This window comes from Oncorhynchus masou, chromosome 33 (genome assembly GCF_036934945.1).
Source record: "Oncorhynchus masou masou isolate Uvic2021 chromosome 33, UVic_Omas_1.1, whole genome shotgun sequence".
Classification (NCBI taxonomy): Eukaryota; Metazoa; Chordata; class Actinopteri; order Salmoniformes; family Salmonidae; genus Oncorhynchus; species Oncorhynchus masou.
In genome coordinates this window covers 4,376,556-4,395,590 of record NC_088244.1, presented here as the reverse complement: position 1 = coordinate 4,395,590, position 19,035 = coordinate 4,376,556, and positions in this window count along the sequence as shown.

The window sequence follows — 19,035 nt, the reverse complement described above, 5'->3', positions numbered from 1 at the left end:
TACATGCAGCCCAGTCCCTACATCCAGCCCAGTCCCTACATACAGCCCAGTCCCTACACGCAGCCCAGTCTCTACACACAGCCCAGTCCCTACATACAGCCCAGTCCCTACATGCAGCCCAGTCCCTACACGCAGCCCAGTCCCTACACGCAGCCCAGTCCCCTACACGCAGCCCAGTCCCTACATGCAGCCCAGTCCCTACATCCAGCCCAGTCCCTACATACAGCCCAGTCCCTACACGCAGCCCAGTCCCTACACGCAGCCCAGTCCCCTACACACAGACCATTCCCTACATAGAGCCCAGTCCCTACATAGAGCCCAGTCCCTACATAGAGCCCAGTCCCTGCATGCAGCCCAGTCCCTACATCCAGCCCAGTTCCTACATACAGCCCAGTTCCTACATACAGCCCAGTCCCCTACATACAGCCCAGTCCCTACATACAGCCCAGTCCCTATATAGAGCCCAGTCCCTACATAGAGCCCAGTCCCTATATAGAGCCCAGTCCCTACATGCAGCCCAGTCCCTACATCCAGCCCAGTCCCTACATGCAGCCCAGTCCCTACACGCAGCCCAGTCTCTACACACAGCCCAGTCCCCTACATGCAGCCCAGTCCCTACACGCAGCCCAGTCTCTACACACAGCCCAGTCCCCTACATGCAGCCCAGTCCCTACATAGAGCCCAGTCCTGTCAGGACCCGGTTTCGAACCTGGGTCTCCGGAGTGAGAAACAGTCACTTAACCAACTGAGCCACGAATAGACAGCAGAACCCAGAAGATGAGGCAGACACAGCAGTACTTAAGACGGTGAATTTAATAAAGAAAAAATCCAAAAATACAAAAATGGCAAATCCAAAAAGGTGGTAGGAAAAACACAAAAGAACTCAAAAGAAACTCACCAAAAATAAACAAAAACAAAAAAAACAGAATACCACAAGAACGTCACCCGGAATCGACAAGAGCACACAGAACACTAGGGCAGGGTGCTAACATACAAACACAGAGCACAGAACTGAGGGAAACAAAGGGTTTAAATACAATCAGGGGAAACGAGACACAGGTGCAAACAATAATGGGGATCAAGGGAAAAACACAGGGACAAAAAGCACAATGGGGACATCTACTGACAAAAACCCGGAACAACCCTGGCCAAATCCTGACAGAATCCCCCCTAGGAACGGCTCCTGACGTTCCTACCAGCTCTCTCAGGGTGGAGGACCCTGAACTGACGAATGAGGTCAGGGTCCAGGATGTCTTTGGCAGGAACCCAGGAGCGCTCCTCAGGACCGTAGCCTTCCCAGTCCACCAGATACTGCCAGGACCGCTGCACCCGGCGGGAATCCAGTATCCGGTGGACGGTATAAGCCGGCTGGCCTCCAATGACACGAGGCGGAGGGGAGGTCTGTCTGCCGGGACAAGGGGAGAAAAAACAACAGGTTTTAACAATGACACATGAAATGTGGGATTAATCTTAAGGGATCTGGGTAAGTGTAGGCGATAAGAAACTGGGTTAACTCTCCTGGCAACCTTGAAGGGACCGATGTATTTTTGGGACAGCTTGCGAGACTCCACCCGTAGAGGTAAGTCTCTTGTGGAAAGCCAGACTCTCTGGCCGGGGCGCAGGGTAGGCCCGGGACGGCGACGTCTGTTGGCTTGTTGTTGATACCTCTGTGAGGAACGCATCAGATTAAGACGGGTCTTCCTCCACATAAGCCGACAGCGTCTGACGAACCTCAAGGCTGAAGGCACTCTGACTTCTGCCTCCTGTTCCGGGAACAATGGAGGAGCATAGCCAAACTGACACTCGTGCGGGGACATACCAGTGGAGGAGGAGCGCAAGGTGTTGTGCGCGTATTCGGCCCAAACAATAAAGGATGACCATGTGGACGGGTTGTCACGAGTCATACATCGGAGGGTGGTTTCCAGCTCTTGATTCATCCTCTCTGTTTGGCCGTTGGACTCCGGATGATACCCTGAAGATAGACTGGCAGAAGCCCCCATGAGTTGGCAGAAGGCCTTCCAAAACCTTGAGGCGAACTGGGGACCTCTGTCAGAAACCACATCTTGAGGAATGCCGAAGACTCGGAACACATGATTAATTACCAACTCAGCCGTTTCCTTGGCAGAAGGTAACTTAGTCAGAGGGACGAACCTGGCCGCCTTTGAAAACCTGTCGATTATGACTAGGATAGTAGTATTGCCATGAGATGGAGGAAGTCCAGTAATAAAGTCCAATGAGATATGGGACCAGGGTCTGTGGGGAACAGGTAAAGGATGAAGGAGTCCTTGAGGGCGGAGGTGAGAAGATTTGCCCTGGCAGCACACGGGGCAGGCATTGACGAAAGTGGCAACGTCTTCTCTTATGGTAGGCCACCAGAACTTACGCTGGATGAACTCCAAGGTGCGACCTACGCCCGGATGACAGGTGAGGCGAGAGGAGTGCCCCCACAGAAGGACCTGAGTCCTCACTGCCTTGGGGACAAACAACCGATTGGCAGGGCCTCCTTTAGGGTCCGGTTCGCTAGCTTGAGCACGTCTCACGGTATCCTCAACTTGCCACGAGATCGGAGCCACAATCTTAGCAGCAGGAAGGACAGGCATGTCCGTGTCATCTCGAATGGCAGGAGCGTAGACTCGGGACAGGGCATCCGGTTTGAGATTCTTCGACCCGGGCCGATAGGTGAGGATAAACTGGAATCGATTGAAGAAAAGAGACCATCTAGCTTGTCTAGAGTTCAATCGCTTCGCCTGCTGGATATACTCCATATTTTTGTGGTCCGTAAGCACTTGAAACGGGTGAGAAGCCCCTCGAGCCAGTGTCTCCATTCCTTCAATGCCATCTTAACCGCTAGGAGTTCACGATCCCCCACATCGTAGTTCCTCTCAGTCGGGGTAAGCCGGTGTGAGAAGAAAGCGCACGGATGAAGCTTCTTGTCTTCACCCCTCTGAGACAGGACAGCTCCAACACCAACCTCTGATGCGTCTACCTCCACCACAAATGGTTCATCCGTAGTCGGTAGTATCAGGATGGGAGCAGAGAGGATGCGCTGCTTGAGTCCTTGGAAGGCCGTCTCAGCTTCTCTTCCCCAAAAAAACCTTGCATTGCCACCTTTGGTTAAAGCTGAGAGAGGAGCTGCCACCAAACTGAAGTTCTTGATGAACTTGCGGTAAAAGTTTGTGAAGCCCAGGAAACGCTGAACATCCTTAACGGATTTGGGGGTGGGCCAATCCGCTACCGCCCCTACCTTCCTAGGGTCCATTTGGATTCGACCGGGTTCCACTACAAATCCCAGGAATTGTACTCGGGATGAATGGAATTCACATTTTTCCGGCTTAACGTACAGATGGCTGTCCAGGAGGCGTTTGAGTACTTGTCTGACATGCTTAGTGTGTTCTTGAAGGGAGCTCGAAAAGATGAGGATGTCATCCAAGTAAACGAACACAAATATGTTAAGCATATCCCTAAGCACATCGTTTATGAGCGCTTGGAACACCGCTGGGGCGTTGGTCAGGCCGAAGGGCATCACCAAGTATTCATAGTGACCAGTAGGCGTGTTGAAAGCGGTCTTCCACTCGTCACCAGGTCTGATCCGCACAAGATGGTATGCGTTCCGCAGGTCAAGCTTAGTGAAAACAACTGCTTCCTGGAGCAGCTCGAAGGCTGTGGCCATAAGGGGTAGCGGGTAACGGTTACGGACGGTTATGTCATTGAGTCCCCGGTAGTCGATGCAAGGACGTAACCCACCATCTTTCTTGGCCACAAAGAAAAACCCTGCTCCCGCCGGGGAGGTTGATGGACGCATGAGGCCTGCTTCCAGAGAGTCCTTGATGTAGGTATCCATAGCAGCTCGTTCGGGTGGAGATAGGGAAAAGATCCGACCCCTGGGGGGCAAGTGCCCGGAAACAGGTCGATGGGGCAATCGTAAGATCTATGGGGTGGTAGCATGGTGGCCCTCTGTTTGCTAAACACCAGTTTGAGGTCATGGTAACACTCGGGAACTCGGGTCAGGTCGATGGATTCTAAAGACTCGGGAGTAGAACTCGGGAATTCTGGAAAATACAAGTAGCTTGGCACGTAGGACCCCACTGCTTGATAGTGCCCACAGACCAGTCGATGTGAGGGTTATGACTGTGAAGCCAGGGGTATCCAAGGACGAGAGGGAACTCGGAACAGGAGATCAAATGAAAGTTCATCAATTCCTGGTGTTGTGAAACTGAAAGTCTCAAGGAGGTAGTGACATGAGTGACAAGTCCAGATCCCAAAGGGCTTCCATCCAATGTAGTAACCCTCATGGGGTCACTTAGAAGTTCAGAGGGAACGCCATTCTCCTTCGCCCAGACACCATCCATGAAGTTACCTGCGGCTCCAGAGTCTACCAAGGCTTGAAGGTGAAGCTTGTGGTTGTCCCAGGAGAGGGTGACTGGAATGAGCAGACGGGAGTTGGACGGATGGGAGGAGGTTATGTTTCCGTTACAGTTCCCCCGGTCTGTACGGGACAGAGCGTTTCCCTGGAGCCCGGGACACGTGGAACGGAAATGGCCCGGTTTGCCGCAATATAGACAGCGTCGCTCACTCATCCGGCGGTCTCTCTCAGCCTGGGAGATGCGTCCAATCTGCATGGGTTCCGGTGGAGCCAGTGATGATAAAGGTGGGGACTCGGAGCTGGGACTGATAGGAGCTAGAGGTCTACGGTTGAGTTCTCTCTCTCTCAGACGCTGGTCAATGCGTGAGGCCAACTTGATCAGGGACTCGAGATTGTCCGGTGGTTCCCGAGTGGCCAGTTCATCTTGGATAGTGTCGGAAAGGCCTTTCAGAAAGCACACCGTGAGCGCCTCGTTGTTCCAGCCACTCGCTGCTGCCACCGTGCGGAACTGGATGGCATAGTCCGTCACGCTGCGCCAACCTTGATGGAGAGTCAGGAGCTGTTTGGCTGAGTCAGAACCACTGCTTGGGCCTTGAAACACTCGTTTGAATTCCTCAGCAAAGGCAGAGTAGCTGGCACAGCAGGAACTATGGGCATCCCACACAGCAGTAGCCCAGGCCAGGGCTTTTTCCGACAGCAGGGTGATGATATATGCGATCTTAGACCGGTCGGTGGGAAACGACGAGGGTTGCAGCTCAAAGGAGAGAGAACATTGAGTGAGAAACCCTTTACAAGCACTTGGATCACCTGAGAACCGTTGGGGAGGTGGAAGACGAGGTTCAGCCAGGGGGTTAACTGCCATGGGTACGTGAACTTGAGGTACTGGGACGGGAACTGTTGCCGGGGTAAGTCGATCAGATATTTGCTTAATGGAAGTCAGCATCTCCGACAGAAGATGAGAATGTCTAGCCATTAAGGCCTCTTGCTGAACCAGGGCGGCTTCGTGGCGTTGGACAGTCTCCTGGTGGTGGGACAGCGTGGCAAAAAGGTCCTGGGAACTGGCTGCCTCTGGGTTCATTTTTGGCTCTGTGTTTCTGTCAGGACCCGGTTTCGAACCTGGGTCTCCGGAGTGAGAAACAGTCACTTAACCAACTGAGCCACGAATAGACAGCAGAACCCAGAAGATGAGGCAGACACAGCAGTACTTAAGACGGTGAATTTAATAAAGAAAAAATCCAAAAATACAAAAATGGCAAATCCAAAAAGGTGGTAGGAAAAACACAAAAGAACTCAAAAGAAACTCACCAAAAATAAACAAAAACAAAAAAAACAGAATACCACAAGAACGTCACCCGGAATCGACAAGAGCACACAGAACACTAGGGCAGGGTGCTAACATACAAACACAGAGCACAGAACTGAGGGAAACAAAGGGTTTAAATACAATCAGGGGAAACGAGACACAGGTGCAAACAATAATGGGGATCAAGGGAAAAACACAGGGACAAAAAGCACAATGGGGACATCTACTGACAAAAACCCGGAACAACCCTGGCCAAATCCTGACAAGTCCCCTACATACAGCCCAGTCCCTTACATACAGCCCAGTCCCTTACATACAGCCCAGCCCCTACATACAGCCCAGTCCCTTACATACAGCCCAGTCCCTACATAGAGCCCAGTCCCTACATGCAGCCCAGTCCCTACATCCAGCCCAGTCCCTACATACAGCCCAGTCCCTACACGCAGCCCAGTCTCTACACACAGCCCAGTCCCTACATACAGCCCAGTCCCTACACGCAGCCCAGTCTCTACATGCAGCCCAGTCTCTACATACAGCCCAGTCCCTACATACAGCCCAGTCCCTACATACAGCCCATTCCCTACATACAGCCCAGTCCCTACACACAGCCAAGTCCCTACACGCAGCCCAGTCCCCTACACACAGCCCAGTCACCTACATACAGCCCAGTCCCTACATGCAGCCCAGTCCCCTACATACAGCCCAGTCCCTACATGCAGCCCAGTCCCTACACGCAGCCCAGTCCCTACATACAGCCCAGTCCCTACATCCAGCCCAGTCCCTACATACAGCCCAGTCCCCTACATGTAGCCCAGCCCCTACATACAGCCCAGTCCCCTACATACAGCCCAGTCCCCACATACAGCCCAGTCCCCTACATACAGCCCAGTCCCTACATACAGCCCAGTCCCCTACATACAGCCCAGTCCCTACATACAGCCCAGTCCCTACATACAGCCCAGTCCCCTACATACAGCCCAGTCCCCTACATACAGCCCAGTCCCTACATGCAGCCCAGTCCCCTACATGCAGCCCAGTCCCTACATGCAGCCCAGTCCCTACATCCAGCCCAGTCTCTACATACAGTCCAGTCCCTACATAGAGCCCAGTCCCCTACATACAGCCCAGTCCCTACATACAGCCCAGTCCCTACATACAGTCCAGTCCCTACATACAGCCCAGTCCCTACATACAGCCCAGTCCCTACATATAGCCCAGTCCCCTACATACAGCCCAGTCCCCTACATACAGCCCAGTCCCTACATACAGCCCAGTCCCTACATAGAGCCCAGTCCCTACATAGAGCCCAGTCCCTACATGCAGCCCAGTCCCTACATCCAGCCCAGTCCCTACATACAGCCCAGTCCCTACACGCAGCCCAGTCTCTACACACAGCCCAGTCCCTACATACAGCCCAGTCCCTACATGCAGCCCAGTCTCTACATGCAGCCCAGTCTCTACATGCAGCCCAGTCTCTACATACAGCCCAGTCCCTACATACAGCCCAGTCCCTACATACAGCCCAGTCCCTACATACAGCCCAGTCCCTACACACAGCCAAGTCCCTACACGCAGCCCAGTCCCCTACATACAGCCCAGTCCCCTACATGTAGCCCAGTCCCTACATAGAGCCCAGTCCCTACACACCGCCCAGTCCCTACATACAGCCCAGTCCCCTACATGCAGCCCAGTCCCTACATAGAGCCCAGTCCCCTACATACAGCCCAGTCCCTTACATACAGCCCAGTCCCTTACACACAGCCCAGTCCCCTACATGTAGCCCAGTCCCTACATAGAGCCCAGTCCCTACACACCGCCCAGTCCCTACATACAGCCCAGTCCCCTACATGCAGCCCAGTCCCTACATAGAGCCCAGTCCCCTACATACAGCCCAGTCCCTTACATACAGCCCAGTCCCTTACATACAGCCCAGCCCCTACATACAGCCCAGTCCCTTACATACAGCCCAGTCCCTACATAGAGCCCAGTCCCTACATGCAGCCCAGTCCCTACATCCAGCCCAGTCCCTACATACAGCCCAGTCCCTACACGCAGCCCAGTCTCTACACACAGCCCAGTCCCTACATACAGCCCAGTCCCTACACGCAGCCCAGTCTCTACATGCAGCCCAGTCTCTACATACAGCCCAGTCCCTACATACAGCCCAGTCCCTACATACAGCCCAGTCCCTACACGCAGTCAAGTCCCTACACGCAGCCCAGTCCCTACACGCAGCCAAGTCCCTACACGCAGCCCAGTCCCTACACGCAGCCCAGTCCCTACACGCAGCCCAGTCCCTACACACAGCCCAGTCCCCTACACACAGCCCAGTCCCTACACACAGCCCAGTCCCTACATGCAGCCTAGTCCCTACACACAGCCCAGTCCCTACACGCAGCCCAGTCCCTACACACAGCCCAGTCCCTACATGCAGCCCAGTCCCTACACGCAGCCCAGTCCCTACACACAGCCCAGTCCCTACATGCAGCCCAGTCCCCTACATACAGCCCAGTCCCTACACGCAGCCCAGTCCCCTACACACAGCCCAGTCCCTACATGCAGCCCAGTCCCTACACGCAGCCCAGTCCCTACACACAGCCCAGTCCCTACATGCAGCCCAGTCCCTACACGCAGCCCAGTCCCTACACACAGCCAAGTCCCTACACGCAGCCCAGTCCCTACACGCAGCCCAGTCCCTACACGCAGCCCAGTCCCTACACGCAGCCCAGTCCCCTACACACAGCCCAGTCCCTACACACAGCCCAGTCCCTACATGCAGCCCAGTCCCTACACCCAGTCCCTACATACAGCCCAGTCCCTACACGCAGCCCAGTCCCTACACACAGCCAAGTCCCTACATGCAGCCCAGTCCCCTACACACAGCCCAGTCCCTACACACAGCCCAGTCCCTACATGCAGCCCAGTCCCTACACCCAGTCCCTACATACAGCCCAGTCCCTACACGCAGCCCAGTCCCTACACACAGCCAAGTCCCTACATGCAGCCCAGTCCCTACATACAGCCCAGTCCCTACACGCAGCCCAGTCCCCTACACACAGCCCAGTCCCCTACATACAGCCCAGTCCCCTACACACAGCCCAGTCCCCTACATACAGCCCAGTCCCTACAGACAGCCCAGTCCCTACACACAGCCCAGTCCCTACACGCAGCCAAGTCCCTACACGCAGCCCAGTCCCCTACATAGAGCCCAGTCCCCTACATGCAGCCCAGTCCCTACATAGAGCCCAGTCCCCTACATACAGCCCAGTCCCTTACATACAGCCCAGTCCCCTACATACAGCCCAGTCCCCTACATACAGCCCAGTCCCTACATACAGCCCAGTCCCTACATACAGCCAAGTCCCTACATGCAGCCCAGTCCCTACATACAGCCCAGTCCCTACATACAGCCAAGTCCCTACATGCAGCCCAGTCCCTACATACAGCCCAGTCCCTAAATACAGCCCAGTCCCTACACGCAGCCAAGTCCCTACACGCAGCCCAGTCCCCTAAATGCAGCCCAGTCCCCTACATGCAGCCCAGTCCCCTACATGCAGCCCAGTCCCCTACATAGAGCCCAGTCCCCTACATGCAGCCCAGTCCCTACATACAGCCCAGTCCCTTACATACAGCCCAGTCCCTTACATACAGCCCAGCCCCTACATACAGCCCAGTCCCTTACATACAGCCCAGTCCCCTACATACAGCCCAGTCCCTACATACAGCCCAGTCCCTACATACAGCCCAGTTCCTACATACAGCCCAGTCCCCTACATATAGCCCAGTCCCATACATACAGTCCAGTCCCCTACATACAGCCCAGTCCCTACATACAGCCCAGTCCCTACATAGAGCCCAGTCCCTACATAGAGCCCAGTCCTTACATAGAGCCCAGTCCCTACATGCAGCCCAGTCCCTACATCCAGCCCAGTCCCTACATACAGCCCAGTCCCCTACATGTAGCCCAGTCCCTACATACAGCCCAGTCCCCTACATACAGCCCAGTCCCCTACATACAGCCCAGTCCCCTACATACAGCCCAGTCCCTACATACAGCCCAGTCCCTACATCCAGCCCAGTCCCTACATACAGCCCAGTCCCCTACATGTAGCCCAGTCCCTACATACAGCCCAGTCCCCTACATACAGCCCAGTCCCCACATACAGCCCAGTCCCCTACATACAGCCCAGTCCCTACATACAGCCCAGTCCCCTACATACAGCCCAGTCCCTACATACAGCCCAGTCCCTACATACAGCCCAGTCCCCTACATACAGCCCAGTCCCCTACATACAGCCCAGTCCCTACATGCAGCCCAGTCCCCTACATGCAGCCCAGTCCCTACGTGCAGCCCAGTCCCTACATCCAGCCCAGTCTCTACATACAGTCCAGTCCCTACATAGAGCCCAGTCCCCTACATACAGCCCAGTCCCTACATACAGCCCAGTCCCTACATACAGTCCAGTCCCTACATACAGCCCAGTCCCTACATACAGCCCAGTCCCTACATATAGCCCAGTCCCCTACATACAGCCCAGTCCCCTACATACAGCCCAGTCCCTACATACAGCCCAGTCCCTACATAGAGCCCAGTCCCTACATAGAGCCCAGTCCTTACATAGAGCCCAGTCCCTACATGCAGCCCAGTCCCTACATCCAGCCCAGTCCCTACATACAGCCCAGTCCCCTACATGTAGCCCAGTCCCTACATACAGCCCAGTCCCCTACATACAGCCCAGTCCCTACATACAGCCCAGTCCCTACATAGAGCCCAGTCCCTACATACAGCCCAGTCCCGACATCTTCACAACAAAACAGGTAAAGCGGTTGACCAGATGTTTTTCAACTTCATATGGAAAAATCATACACTTTATATTAGGAAATCTGTCGTTATGAACACATATGAATATGGTGGTCTACATTTTTTTGGGGGGATTTTCCTACTTTGAATAATACTTTTTAAGATAAACCGGGCTAAACATTTCTTAAAGAATCCAACTTCGATTTGTAATTTCATCCCTCATTATATCTCCTCTCCCGTTTTGGTGGATTCAATTTTAAGTTAATTTGTAACCATAGTAACTATAACATTGAAAAGATTCCTACAAAAAGTATTCTTAGCGTGGTGGTTAATATATAAACATATATTTTTTCTATATTTTTTAAAGCACTGGTTTAATAATTATATCCTGCTGGTGAGTCAACTTTTTAATGTAGAAGAATTGTTACTCAATTATGAGGATTTTAAAAAATCTTGTTACAATATCCCTGTTACACCTAGAGAGGTCGCCATAGTCTTTGATGCTATTCCATCCGGAACTCTCGTGTTATTTAGAGGTGAACCAGACCTCACCTTCTTGACCAACCCTCGTTTGATCCAGGTGACTCACCAACAGGGAAAATGTGTTTCTCCTCGCTCTCTCAGAACAACAGGTCTATACGTGCTTTATTTCAAAGGGATATTGTATCCATTCCTTATGTCACAATTTACTGGAATTCATTTGTCAAGAATATCTGTTGGGAAAAAAGTCTGGTTATTACCACACAAACACCTGATGGTTAACAAGATCGAAGAGGTCTCTTTCTGAATGAGCCATGAGTAATTACCCTGCGAATCATTTCCTAAAGAAACTCAAAAAAGACATGAACTATAATTTGTGTGTTGAGCATCCAGAAACAGTTCAGCATTTATTTTGGCATTGTCTACATGTAAAGAAATTATGGAAAGATATTCACAGTTTTATAATTAATCCGGCTACTAGTCCAACGCTCCAACCACTAGGTTACCTGCCTCCTCTACACTCTAACCACTAGACTACCTGCCTCCTCTACACTCTAACCACTAGACTACCTGCCTCCTCCACACTCTAACCACTAGGTGACCTGCCTCCTCTACACTCTAACCACTAGACTACCTGCCTCCTCTACACTCTAACCACTAGGCTACCTGCCGCCTCTACACTCTAACCACTAGGCTACCTGCCGCCTCTACACTCTAACCACTAGGTGACCTGCCTCCTCTACACTCTAACCACTAGACTACCTGCCTCCTCTACACTCTAACCACTAGGCTACCTGCCGCCTCTACACTCTAACCACTAGGCTACCTGCCGCCTCTACACTCTAACCACTAGGCTACCTGCCTCCTCTACACTCTAACCACTAGGCTACCTGCCTCCTCTACACTCTAACCACTAGGCTACCTGCCACCTCTACACTCTAACCACTAGGCTACCTGCCTCCTCTACACTCTAACCACTAGGCTACCCTGCCGTGATATGAAAGATATGAGATAATAAGGGTACAACTAAGCATGAGATTATCTGCAAGAGGCTGTAGAAAGAAATATTTGGGGATGTGCTCAACTCTTATTTGACAGATGAAATCTCGAGATGCACCGTTTTTAAAAAATGTAGCGATATGAAAAACAACACTTTTGCTCCGTATAAACAAACGAGGTGTTTTGGTTGGAACCAAAAATAGATCAGATCTTTTCGGTTGAAAGGTGTCCGTGTTTTGTCTATTAGGACATGTTGCTACGAAGTAAAATAACATTACAACAAAAAAGCTTCAATTTCAACTTTACCCAAGTGAGAGCAGGCCATTTTTAATTTATCACAGATGGATAACCCTCAAACTGGGTCGGGCCTTGGGAATGAATTACAGTGAACAAAATATAAACCCAACATGCAACAATTTCAAAGATTTGACTGAGTTACAGTTCACGAGGAAATCAGTCAATTTAAATAAATTCATTAGTATCTAATCGATGGATTTCACATGACTGGGAATACAGATATGTTTCTGTTGGTCACAGACACCTAAAAATGGTAGGGGCGTGGGTCAGAAAACCAGTCTGTATCTGGTGTGACCACCATTAGCCTCATGCAGTGTGACACATCTCCTTCACATAGAGTTGATCAGGATGTTGATTGGTGGGGAATGTTGTCCCACTCCTCTTCATTGGCTGGTGAAGTTTCTGGATATTGGCAGGAACTGGAACACGCTGTCGTACACGTTGATCCAGAGCATCCCAAACATGCTCAATGGGTGACATGTCTGGTGAGTTTGCAGGCCATGGAAGAACGGGGACATTTTCAGCTTCCAGGAATTGTGTAAAGATCCTTGCAAAATGGAGCCATGCATTATCATGCTGAGGTGATGGCGCCAAATGAATGGCATGACAATGGGCCTAAGGATCTCGTCACGGTATTTCTGTGCATTCAAATTGCTTAAATACAATTGCGTTTGTTGTCTGTAGCTTATGGGCAGGCACTCTGTTCACAATGTTGACATCAGAAAACCGCTTGCCCACACAACACCATCTACCCGGTACAGTTGAAACCGGCATTCATCCGCGAAGAGCACACTTCTCTAGTGTAACAGTATAACTTTAGACCGTCCCCTCGCCCATACCCGGGCGCGAACCAGGGACCCTCTGCACACATCAACAACAGTCACCCTCGAAGCATCGTTACCCATCACTCCACAAAAGCCGCGGCCCTTGCAGAGCAAGGGGATCCACTACTTCAAGGTCTCAGAGCAAGTGACGTCACCCATTGAAACGCTATTTAGCGCGCACCACCGCTAACTAAGCTAGCCATTTCACATCCGTTACAGTAGCATGTCAGTGGCCATCAAAGGTGAGCATTTGCTCACTGAAGTCGGTTACGACGCAGAATTGCAGTCAGGTCACGACCCCTAGTGAGGACAACGAGCAGACGAGCTTCCCTGAGACGGTTTCTGACCGTTTGTGCAGAAATTACTGCTGTGCAAACCCACAGTTTAACCAGCTGCCTGGATGGAGTGTCTTAGACAATATTTAGTTAACCACTAAACTGCTGCCTGGATGGAGTGTCTTAGACGATCCCGCTGGTGAAGAAACCAGCTGCCTGGGTGGAGACGATATTTAGTTAGCCACTAAATAAAAGAAACCAGATGTGGAGGTCCTTGGCGTCGTTAAATGGGTCCGCGGCTGTGAGGCTCTAAAACGACGATGGAGGTGGCTTATGGTAGAGAAATTAACATTCAGTTCTCTGTCAACAGCTCTGGTGGACATTCCTAGTCCAGCATGCCAATTGCACGCTCCATCAAAACTTGACACATCTGTGGCATTGTGTTGTGTGACAAAACTGCACATTTTAAAGGGGCCTTTTATTGTCCCTAGCAGAAGGTGCACCTTCTATTGTCCCCCGACCCACCTGTCTCAGTCTATGCTACAATAGTCTATGTGCCGGGGGGCTAAGGTCAGTCTTATATCTGGTGTAATTCAAATCAAATGTTATTAGTCACATGCACCAAATATAACAGGTGTAGTAGACCCCACAGTGAAATGCTGAATACAACAGCTGTAGTAGACCTTACAGTGAAATGCTGAATACAACAGGTGTAGTAGACCTTACAGTGAAATGCTGAATACAACAGGTGTAGTAGACCTTACAGTGAAATGCTGAATACAACAGGTGTAGTAGACCTTACAGTGAAATGCTGAATACAACAGGTGTAGTAGACCTCACAGTGAAATGCTGAATACAACAGGTGTAATAGACCTCACAGTGAAATGCTGAATACAACAGGTGTCGTAGACCTCACAGTGAAACGCTGAATACAACAGGTGTCGTAGACCTCACAGTGAAACGCTGAATAAAACAGGTGTAGTAGACCTCACAGTGAAATGCTGAATAAAACAGGTGTAGTAGACCTCACAGTGAAATGCTGAATACAACAGTGGTAGTAGACCTCACAGTGAAATGCTGAATACAACAGGTGTAGTAGACCTGACAGTGAAATGCTGAATACAACAGGTGTAGTAGACCTGACAGTGAAATGCTGAATACAACAGGTGTAGTAGACCTTACAGTGAAATGCTGAATACAACAGGTGTAGTAGACCTCACAGTGAAATGCTGAATACAACAGGTGTTGTAAACCTCACAGTGAAATGATGAATACAACAGGTGTAGTAGACCTCACAGTGAAATGCTGAATACAACAGGTGTAGTAGACCTTACAGTGAAATGCTGAATACAACAGGTGTAGTAGACCTTACAGTGAAATGCTGAATACAACAGGTGTAGTAGACCTTACAGTGAAATGCTGAATACAACAGGTGTAGTAGACCTTACAGTGAAATGCTGAATACAACAGGTGTAGTAGACCTTACAGTGAAATGCTGAATACAACAGGTGTAGGTAGACCTTACAGTGAAATGCTGAATACAACAGGTGTAGGTAGACCTTACAGTGAAATGCTGAATACCACAGGTGTAGTAGACCTCACAGTGAAATGCTGAATACAACAGGTGTAGTAGACCTCACAGTGAAATGCTGAATACAACAGTAGTAGACCTTACAGTGAAATGCTGAATACAACAGGTGTATACCTGTTGTATTTAAGAAAATACCACTAAAAAGTAAGAGAGAAGAATAACAAATAATTAAAGAGCAGCAGTAAATAACAATAGCGGGGAGGCTATATACAGGGTATTACGGTACAGAGTCAATGTGGAGGCTATATACAGGGGGTACCGGTACAGAGTCAATGTGGAGGTTATATACAGGGGGTACCGGTACAGAGTCAATGTGGAGGTTATATACAGGGGGTACCGGTACAGAGTCAATGTGGAGACTATATACAGGGGGTACCGGTACAGAGTCAATGTGGAGACTATATACAGGGGGTACCGGTACAGAGTCAATGTGGAGACTATATACAGGGGGTACCGGTACAGAGTCAATGTGGAGGTTATATACAGGGGGTACCGGTACAGAGTCAATGTGGAGACTATATACAGGGAGGTACCGGTACAGAGTCAATGTGGAGACTATATACAGGGGGTACCGGTACAGAGTCAATGTGGAGACTATATACAGGGGGTACCGGTACAGAGTCAATGTGGAGACTATATACAGGGGGTACCAGTACAGAGTCAATGTGGAGGCTATATACAGGGTGTTACGGTACAGAGTCAATGTGGAGGCTATATACAGGGGGTACCAGTACAGAGTCAATGTGGAGGCTATATACAGGGGGTACCGGTACAGAGTCAATGTGGAGGCTATATACAGGGGGTACCGGTACAGAGTCAATGTGGAGGCTATATACAGGGTATTACGGTACAGAGTCAATGTGCGGGGTGACCGGTATCGAGGTAATTCAGGTAATATTTATGGCCTACCGCTGTTGTATCATCAGCCAACTTAATGATGGTGTTGGAGTCGTGCTGGCTGTGCAGTCATGAGTGAACAGGGAGTACAGGAGGGGCCTGAGCACGCACCCTTGTGGGGCCCCCGTGTTGGGGATCAGCGTGGCGGATGGGTTGTTACCTACCCTGACGACATGGGGGCGTCCAGGATGGAAGTTCAGGATCCAGTTGCAGAGGGAGGTGTTTAGTCTCAGGGTCCTTACCTTATTGATGAGCTTTGTGGGCACTATGGTGTTGAACGCTGAGCTGAAGTCAATGAAAAGCATTCTCACATAGGTGTTCCTTTTGTCCAGGTGGGAAAGGGCAGTGTGGAGTGGAATAAAGATTGCATCATCTGTGGATCTGTTCGGGTGGTATACAAATTGGAGTGGGTCTAGGGTTTCTCGGATAATGGTGTTGATGTGAGCCATGACCAGCCTTTCAAAGCGCTTGATGGCTACAGATGTGAGTGCTTCGGGTCGGTAGTCATTTAGGCAGGTTACCTTAGTGTTCTTGAGCACCGGGACTACGGTGGACTGCTTGAAACATGTTGGTATTACAGACTCAGGCAGGGAGGTTGAAAATGTCAGTGAAGACACTTGCCAGTTAGTCAGCGCATGCTCGCACTACACGTCCTGGGAATCCGTCTGGCCCTGCGGCCTTGTGAATGTTGACCTGTTTAAAGGTCTTACTCACATCGGCTGCGGAGAGCGTGATCATACAGTCGTCTGGAACATCTGATGCTCTCGTGCATGCCTCAGTGTTGCTTGCCTCGAAGCGAGCATAGAAGTGTTTAGCTCGTCTGGTAGGCTCCTGTCACTGGGCAGCTCGCTGCTGTGCTTCCCTTTGTAGTCTGTAATAGTTTCCAAGCCCTGCCACATCCGACGAGCATCGGAGCCGGTGTAGTATGATTCAATCTTAGTCCTGTATTGACGCTTTGCCTGTTTGATGGTTAGTCAGAGAGCATAGTGGGATTCTAATAAGCTTCCGGGTTAGAGTCTGCTCCTTCAAAGCGGCAGCTCTACCCTTTACCTCAGTGCGAATGTTGCCTGTAATACCCCTTCTGGTTGGGGTATGTACGTACAGTCACTGTAGGGACGACGTCCTCGATGCACTTCTTGATAAAGCCAGTGACTGATGTGGTGTACTACTCAATGCCATCGGAAGAATGCCAGAACATATTCCAGTCTGTGCAAAACAGTCCTACAGCTTAGCATCTGCTTCATCTGACCAGTTTATTTATTTACAGTCATTGGTGCTTCCTGCTTTAATTTTAGCTTGTGAGCAGGAATCAGAATAGAATTATGGTCAGAATTGCCAAATGGAGGGCGAAGGAGAGCTTTGTACACGTCTCCGAGTGTGGAGTAAAGTCGGTATAGAATTTTTTCCTCTCTGGTTGCACATTTAACATGCTGATAGAAATGAGGTAAAACTGATTTAAGTTTTCTTGCGTTAAAAGTCCCAGGCCACCAGGAGCGCCGCCTCTGGATGAGCGTTTTCCTGTTTGCTTGCGGCCCATTGAGTGCAGTCTTAGTGCCAGTATTGGTCTGCGGTGGTATGTAGACCTCCACAAGACATACAGATGAAAACTCTCAGTAGATAGTGTGGTCTACAGAGATACTCTACCTCAGGCGAGCAAAACCTTGAGACTTCCTTAGATAACGTGTCTTAGTGCCTCTAACTGTGGTGGTAAACAGCTATGAAAAATACAGTAGGTAATGTGGTCTATAGTTTATCATGAGATACTCTACCTCGGGCAAGCAATAGCTTGAGACTTCCTTAGATTTTGTGCACCAGCTGTTATTTACAAAAACACATAGTCCGCTCTTACCAGACGCCGCTGCTCTATCCTGCCGATACAGCATATAACTTGTTGATAATGTTGTCATTCAGCCACGACTCCGTGAAGCACAAGATATGTTTTTAAATGTCCGTTTGGTAGTTTAATCATCCTCGTAGGTCGTAGATTTTTATTTATTTCCCACTGATTGAATGTTAGCTAGTAGAACAGAAGGTGTGTTTATTAGATCGCCCATGAATTCTCAGAAGGCAGCCCGACCTCCGGCCTCTTTTCCTCAGTTCTACTCTTCACACGATTTGGACCTGTTCCCGGGACAGCAATATGTCCTTCAAGTCGGGCTCGTTAAAGAACAAAAAATAAAATAAATAAAATAAAAAAGTACTTTTCGACACAAAGTTATTTTCAGTCATAAGAGAGAGTAGCAGCAACAATATACAAAATTTTTTTTTTTTAAATAAAGTTGGTTAGGACGTCAGCCATATTCTCCAGCGTCATGATACATCACTACTTGTATTTACGAGAGGTTGTTGAATGTTGAATATAAAGAGCTGTCTGTTTGAACGACTCGCACACAGCTCAGACACCCCATGCACACTCAACAAGACATGCCACCAGAGGTCTCTTCACAGTCCCCAAGTCCAGAACAGACTATTGGAGGCGCACAATACTACATAGAGCCATGACCACATGGAACTCTATTCCACAGTACTACATAGAGCCATGACCACATGGAACTCTATTCCACAGTACTACATAGAGCCATGACCACATGGAACTCTATTCCACAGTACTACATAGAGCCATGACCACATGGAACTCTATTCCACAGTACTACATAGAGCCATGACCACATGGAACTCTATTCCACAGTACTACATAGAGCCATGACTACATGGAACTCTATTCCACAGTACTACATAGAGCCATGACTACATGGAACTCTATTCCACAGTACTACATAGAGCCATGACTACATGGAACTCTATTCCACAGTACTACATAGAGCCATGACTACATGGAACTCTATTCCACAGTACTACATAGAGCCATGACTACATGGAACTCTATTCCACAGTACTACATAGAGCCATGACTACATGGAACTCTATTCCACAGTACTACATAGAGCCATGACTACATGGAACTCCATTCCACAGTACTACATAGAGCCATGACTACATGGAACTCCATTCCACAGTACTACATAGAGCCATGACTACATGGAACTCTATTCCACAGTACTACATAGAGACATGACTACATGGAACTCTATTCCATAACAAGTAACTGATGAGAAGAAGATTTCTAAGGAACTTGTTTGCAGTTCCTACCGCTTCCACTGGATGTCACCAGTTATTCCTTTGTGAAATGAAGAAGTACGCCATC